This window comes from Malus domestica, chromosome 07 (assembly GCF_042453785.1).
Source record: "Malus domestica chromosome 07, GDT2T_hap1".
Lineage (NCBI taxonomy): Eukaryota > Viridiplantae > Streptophyta > Magnoliopsida > Rosales > Rosaceae > Malus > Malus domestica.
In genome coordinates this window covers 4,644,995-4,651,516 of record NC_091667.1, presented here as the reverse complement: position 1 = coordinate 4,651,516, position 6,522 = coordinate 4,644,995, and the positions used below count along the sequence as shown (strand labels likewise).

At 34.7% G+C, this 6,522-nt stretch overlaps 2 long non-coding RNA genes across 2 annotated transcripts; both read left to right on the top strand.

The window, feature by feature from the left end:
- LOC139197532 (uncharacterized) lies at nt 1-788 on the top strand. The gene is made up of 3 exons (XR_011582988.1): nt 1-102; nt 280-353; nt 648-788. It is a non-coding gene; the product is annotated as an uncharacterized lncRNA (long non-coding RNA).
- A 338-nt stretch (nt 789-1,126) lies between these two features.
- LOC114823661 (uncharacterized) lies at nt 1,127-4,202 on the top strand. Its single transcript, XR_011582987.1, has 8 exons — nt 1,127-1,424; nt 1,747-1,819; nt 1,940-2,055; nt 2,257-2,303; nt 3,248-3,350; nt 3,715-3,768; nt 3,877-3,961; nt 4,090-4,202. It is a non-coding gene; the product is annotated as an uncharacterized lncRNA (long non-coding RNA).
- The last annotated feature ends 2,320 nt before the right edge of the window (nt 4,203-6,522 follow it).

The following is a 6,522-nucleotide window of genomic DNA, read 5'->3' as shown; positions in this document are numbered from 1 at the left end:
CACAGGGAAGGCCTTTCACTGTGCAGTCAGTTCTAAAATGTCCGGTCTTACCGTGATGGATTATCGGGTTCTTACGTCGGGTCGTTCAAACGGGGCATTCAGGTATGGTATTTATTTGATTAATTAATTAAATATTTATCGATTACATTTATGTTTTGATTTCTTTTGGATTTTTTTTTAATTTTTGTATATTTCTGTTTTTCTTTAATTATTGTCTGGAATATGGACTTCTGAGTTTTGCATTCATGCAACTTTATGCTTCTGGGTTTGTTGTTTTAGAGCTAAAGAAGATAATTTAAGTATAATTTGAATCATTGAAGTGATCACCGCTCCCGATACCGCTCCCGACCTCGGTAAGCCTCCCTTACACTCCTCCCTTGTGTTTTCAATTTGGGACTCGAATTCAAGCTTTCTTGTCTTTTAGTTTTTTCATACTTTCTTACCAATACGATGTCCCTTTTATCTGTGGAATTTTTTTAACTGATCATTATGTAAAATAAGAGTAAAGAACAAGGCCACCTGAATATTAAAGAACTCTTATGATGTACGTTTCACATTAATAAATTAACTCTATGTAACTAGGTGTGTCAATTATCTGTGTCATTGTCACTTCTTATGTCTAATTAGTCTGTGATTCAAACTTGCAGTATGTTCTATAAAATCAGTGATGAGATAAAATCAGAGAAGCTCGAGAAAGGAATACGCGACATCATAACAGAGATTGTTTTGAAAAGAGAAAGACGGCAATGACTGGAGAAGCAGACGGTTTTGGAAGTGATTATCTTGGAATACTTTTAAAGGCTCGTCATGATGCACACGAGAAGCAGCGGATTTCAGTGGACGATTTAGTCGAAGAGTGCAAGACGTTTTACTTTGCTGGACATGAAACCACTAACTCTTTGCTTGCTTGGACCGTCTTTCTTCTGGCTCTTCATACAGATTGGCAAGGGGAAGCTAGAAAGGAGGTGCTATAATTGTTTGGTAAAGATGAAACTCCAAACTCAGATGGCCTCAACAAACTTAAACTGGAAGAAGATAAATCCTAAGGGCTTACTAAGCACATTAAAAATTTAAGTGCTTCTTGATCGATGCTATCTAACTTCCATTTTTATATTGATGCATGCAGATGGGTATGATCATCAATGAGTCTCTAAGGTTATATCCTCCTGCTGTGTCCCTTACTAGGGAATCTCTAAAGGAAGTTAGACTAGGACAGGTTGTCGTTCCCGCTAATGTTGAGTTGCACGTCACAAACCTGGCACTTCACCATGAACCTAAATATTGGGGAAAAGACATGCAACTTTTCAAACCGGAGAGATTCTCAAAAGGGGTTGCGAAAGCTACTAACAACAACGCAGTTGCATTCATACTTTACAGGTAGAGAGGAAGCTGCGAAAGAGATGCATGTGATCAACGATAAACAGGTAAGCATCACCCTCTTCCTTCTTTTGTTATGATTGGTTGTATCGAGAACTGAGAAAAAAGTTGTAAGACAATTCCGCGCTTTGAGTTATAGCAATTAGTAAATATAAAATGACATTGATTAGTTCACTTAAGTGTTGAGTCCTTTCTTTAGCTTATTTGTGGTGTGTGCTTGAGAATAAAAGCAATGGACATTATATGGAATTGATGTTCCTTTTAATATCCGTAAAGATGAGGAATTGTTCCTTTATTAGCAATTATATGAAGTAGGGATATTATGCAATACAATTTCTACAATTGACTATTTTACTTTTGTGTATATAGGTACAACTATTGATCGAAAGCCACAGAAACTACCTAAGGGCTGAAAAACTGTGTGTTAGAAGAACAGAATATGGTGCAAAGCTTAAATTTTGGGCACTTAAATATATGTTTTTGTTTTCAATTACAATAACTTGCATGAAAATTCAATTGGGTTTGCTCTCTCTCTCTCTCTCTCTCTCTCTCTCTCTTGCAGTTTCTCTGCCTCTTCTCATCAAACTTCAATTCGTCATGAGTTTGCCATACAACGATGAAATCGCGCAAGGTTTCGTTGATTTCGGTCGACTCGGGCCACCCCCAACGTCCGGTAAGGTATCAATCTATTCCTCTCCTCACGAATGTAGCTTCTCTGGTTTTCACTTTGATTTTTTATAGAAGGTATGAGATTTCTTTAATTTTTTGCTTGATTTATGATTTTTTTGTGGATTGGACTAGCTGGGGGCTATGGGTCTCTTCGAATTTGGATAGTCTAGGGTTTCTGACGAGTTTTCTGTTTGTGGTTTTGGTTTTTAGGGATTGCACTAGAAAAAGGGCTGGAGGGGATTTCAAACCGTATAAAGGTATACTTCGTTAGAATTCGATATTTAGTTAGCAATTTTATTCTGGTTTATTGTGGTTTTTTTTTTTTTTTTTTTTAATTTTATGTTCAGCTTTAATTTCTTGGTTCGGAAGCTAAAGACTGAAATCTTACATTTCAGATTTGATAGCTTATACTTGCTTACATTTTTTTTTATTGAATTGAGAGATTGAAGATTTATAGATGGGAAAGTGTCTCCAAAGGAGAGGAATTTGAAGAACCTGAAACAGAAGAACCGATGAGGTTCTGATTGAATTGAAGTTCTCAAATGATTTAGCAATCAGTCATTGCCTCGGTTGCATGGATAGTGTATGAAGTATGGTTTTATTGGTCAGTATACAAATGTGTGAAAATTGGTATTCATTTAATGGGTCAATTCATCTTTAATATGGATCTGAATATCTTAAATCATATATGCTTGGGTATTGTGTTGTTGAACTCTGGAAAACGACTGTGCTTCATTTTCTTAAGGGAAAAAAGTTCTTTACTTTTTTTGGTTTTCTTGGCCACCAAATGGGGAATATTTCATTTTCTTTATTTGTGTTTGTACTTGTAGTGATGTAATTCAGGTTCTGTTTATATAAAATAAGTTTATTCTGATTGTTTTCGGGTTGAAGAAAGGAGTTGTCTTTTATTGTTTGGGTTTTGTTTCTTCTGTGTTTCTATAATTTAGAAAAATGTTCGTCGCTGTTTGTTAGCAAACTCTATTAGTTGGATTGCTCCCTAAACAGATAGTGAACTAGCTTAATTTTTCATTAAAATCACAAGCTTTAAGATCTGAGTCTGCCATATTAGTACCATTCATTAGTTTTTAATCCCATTAATTATATTTTGAACATGTTTATTTTTCATGCAACAATAGTTATAAACATGTGAATTCTTTTACATCTTAAAAATAAGAAACTGATCGGGTTCTTATTTTCCAAGCCTGGTCTATTCTGCATCAGGTTCACTTCTGGGCATCATTACGGGCGTCAATTTCTTTAGAACTTATGGATAAGTAGTTTCTCTATATCAGTTGATGGACTCGGTAAGTGAATTCAATTATAGTTTTCGTAGCCGAGTTGATATCTTATCAACTGCACTGTTCTCCTTCTTTTCTTTTAGAGTACATTTGTTTTCTATTGAATTAGTAATAAAAATAACTGGGGAAGGAAATTCAGAAAGAAAAAAAAAAAGGTTTTCTTGGATTTGTTTGTGGAGATTTTCTTTAGAATTTACTCATTTTGGTATGTTGTGATTACACTTAAAACAGATTATATGTCAATATTGTGGGGTTATAACACATCGGTTTTGGAAAGCATCATTTTGCATTGTGAATTCTGAATTCTGTGTTTAATTTCGCTTTTGTGTTTTGAATTTGAATTTGTAGTCTGACTATGATGTCAATGCAGATTGTCTACTATCAATCTCAGACACTAGACTATTCCTTCAATCAATTGAGCAAAGTCAGTTCATTTGCAGACTGCCTGGTTATGAGTTTACTTTTAACAGTCTGGTAATTTGCAACCAAATTTTCTTTTTCAACTTATGCTCGGTTTACTATTCTTCTGCAGCTTATATTTTCACCGATTCAGTCTTCAGTAGATGGCTGAGGAATTTCCACATGTAGCATTGTATCAAGTTATCATTGATCATAGGGTATGGCATTGTAAGATTATCTTCTGTTCACTTTGATCAAATATTTATCGACCGTTTTAGTTTTTTTTTATTTTTTTTTATTTTGCCTCAAGTTTAGTTGACTTAAGCTTTGTTTATTATCTCTGCAGTACGAAGAAGGCCTTGATAATGTAATGAGAGAGTCCAATATCAACTGGACAGTAAATAAAAAAAAAAAAAAGGTCGTACCCAGTGCACAAGGCTCCCGCTTTACGCAGGGTCTGGGAGAGGTGAATGTCGGCTAGCCTTACCCCCATTTATGGAGAGGCTGCTCCCAAGTAAATGATCCATTATTTTTGTTTTTTTTAATGCAATATCCATACTTAGTGTAATTTTTACCATATGTTTAACCTTTTTTTTTTTAAAATTAAAATCCACCAATTTGGTTGTGGTTTGTTCTATGATAATTGTGTAAAGATGACCATGTTGTACATTACATAGTTTGGGAATTAGACTAAGCAATTTGATCAATCTGAGTAAATATATTTTAGCTTTTCTTACATTTGAACTGTTAAGATAGAAAAGTAATGGATGATTTACATAAAACTCAAAAATTATGAGTGTGTCATTGCATATGCACATATTGCTCCTAAATACTAATCAATCAATATAATTTGTTTTTGGAAAACTAAGTGTCTTCTTATAATTAAAATATTTGAAATCACTGGTCTGTAGTCCTCTTGATTCATGGCTTTAACGCCTCCTGATGAAATAACTACAACATCATCACTTCTTTCATTAGATAGATTTAAACATTCTACCCATTGTTGGGTTTCTTTAACGAGTTTCACCCATTTGTCATAAAATTAGATGAGGTGACTTCATACCATCTCATAGTATTGTAAGAATATAACATGATATTTGATTCTTTTTCTTTTTTTTCCACGAGTCTCAATTTAGTGGAGTGAACTAAGAATTCAGGGCTTTTATTAATGATAGACCACAGGCCACTTTAAAGGTAAATCCAGATGCCAATCGCTATGCAATTTAGCTTTTATTTTTAGCGTGTTCTGAGTGACCATTGAATTTACATGTTTAGTTGTTTTCGTTTTACTCTTCTGATGGGTATGTGTGTAACTATTCTGTTTATCCCCATTCTCTGGTGGTGTTTACTGCATTGTTGCTACACAATCTTTAATGGTTCCATTGCTGGACATAAAAAAAATTTCGACTATTGTTTTTTCTTTTTTTTTTCTATTTTATTTATCTGCATATTATTTTGGTTTGTTGAAATTTCGATTATAGTTTTCTTTGTGCTGGATGTAAAAGGTTTCTCTTCAAAGATTATATATAGCTCCAGTAGTGGGTTTCTTTGGTTCATGTCGTACATGGTGGTTAACCATGTTTTTCAAGGTGGCTCACCTTCTTTAATTGCAGGTTCGACAGAAAGTTGAAGAACACATAAGATCACCAACTTTTTATGAGGTCTTGCTCATACTTAGTTGTTTGTTTTAGCATAGATTTTACTATAACTCTTACTTTTAAGGCATGTGTGTGTGTATATGTGTGTATGGATATATGGGTTGCACAGATGCCACCCAAGCCTAAGCATTAGAAAAAGTTTGTTCTCCTTAATTTGTTCTCTATCATAAGGTCAGCTCCTTAGCTTCCCTTTGTTCTACCGCTACTCGAAAAATTATGCGCTTTTAACATTGTTCCATTGCTATGACTATGACACATTGATTCTCTTTCGACTGATTACCATATCGTGTTGCAATCAATTGACAGTCTCTGTGATTAAGTTGCAACTTGAATGTTTTCTTGCCTACTTCTAACTTTGGGTGTTTCATTCTGCACACTGTTATTGGGATGACCATGATCATGTAAGCACCAATATTCTGTTGGAAATTCAAATTAAAAGCCATGTGATGTCTAACTATCTGTCCATGTGATGCTAGCTTTTCTTTCCAGGTTGTATCCAGCAAATATAAACATCATTGCTCCTCCATTTGTTAACCGAAAGCTGATTTAAAGACGGCAGAGATGTGAGCTGCTGTGTGCTAGCCGAAAGGTTGTGTTTGCAAGCTGGAAGGATGCAATGCATGTGTGTGCCAACTATCCAAAGTTGCTGCATGTGTTTGAAAGGGTGGAAAGAGGGTAAACACCATCATTCATTGCATGTTGTTGTATTGTTTATCAATTTCTGTTTTGTATAAATAGGCCTTCTTGCTAGGCTTTAGAACATCAATTCCATTCCAATTCCTTTCTCATTTTCAGCTTGTAAGCTATTGAGTTTGTAAACTCTCTTTTCATATATTAAAGTCCAAGTGTTTTGCCAAAGCTTGTTGCTTCCCTCTTTTCTCTATTTCTTTGTCCAATTTTATTGAGAGTGCAAAGTGAGAGGTGTGATAGAGTTTGTAAACTTATCACCCACATATTTTGGTAGAGTTAGTAAACTTGTCAATACCAACAATTGGTATCAGAGCCAGAATACCATTCTGGCAAGTGCAGCAGTTATGGCGTCCAACTTAGTGCAGCTCCAGGTTTCCACATTGAAGAAAGAAAATTACGAAAGATGGTGCATCCAATTCAAAGCATTGTTT